This window comes from Micropterus dolomieu, linkage group LG08 (genome assembly GCF_021292245.1).
Source record: "Micropterus dolomieu isolate WLL.071019.BEF.003 ecotype Adirondacks linkage group LG08, ASM2129224v1, whole genome shotgun sequence".
Lineage (NCBI taxonomy): Eukaryota > Metazoa > Chordata > Actinopteri > Centrarchiformes > Centrarchidae > Micropterus > Micropterus dolomieu.
The window spans coordinates 4,139,459-4,139,967 of record NC_060157.1 but is presented as its reverse complement, the minus strand read 5'-3'; the positions used below and the strand labels follow the sequence as shown (position 1 = coordinate 4,139,967).

General features: G+C 46.8%; 1 protein-coding gene across 3 annotated transcripts in view; it reads left to right on the top strand.

Annotated features, from left to right (window-relative positions):
• Positions 1 to 509, top strand: part of lama5 (laminin, alpha 5) — a 129,711-nt gene that overhangs the window by 67,134 nt on the left and 62,068 nt on the right. The gene's annotated exons all lie outside the window — the stretch shown is intronic.

Below are 509 nucleotides of genomic sequence, written 5' to 3'. Positions count from 1 at the left end.
TGACAGGACTCAACAAGTTTATATTAAAAGGCTTTCTGCAAACTTGCAGCTAAACCGTTATGATTTGAATAACACTGCTTAAGTGCAGAAGTTGTTGTACATCTGGCACTTTTAACAGTTAACAATCAGCTTTAGATCCATTACCACCTTCTTCTCAACTGGAGAAGGAAGCCATCTACACCCGGGTTGAGAAGCCATCGCTGAACAGAGGAGGGGGGTCTACGCCACCACTTATCCCCCACTTACAATGCGGTCCTTTCATCACTTCCCAGGAAACTCAACAAACGTAACCTATTGGCCTCAGGTGAAGATGCCAACAATGGTTGTTCAGTCTTGGCCTCGGGTAGTCCTAACGACCATAACGACTGTCGTTACGCCAGCCAGGAACACTAACGAACCAGCGGTATCGAAGATCCTGGCAAACGACCCCACTGAGGTTAAATAGCTGAGTTTCCCTACCAGTCAGTCAGAACTGAAGAAGTCCTTTGGATGAGGGACGAAACGTCTTC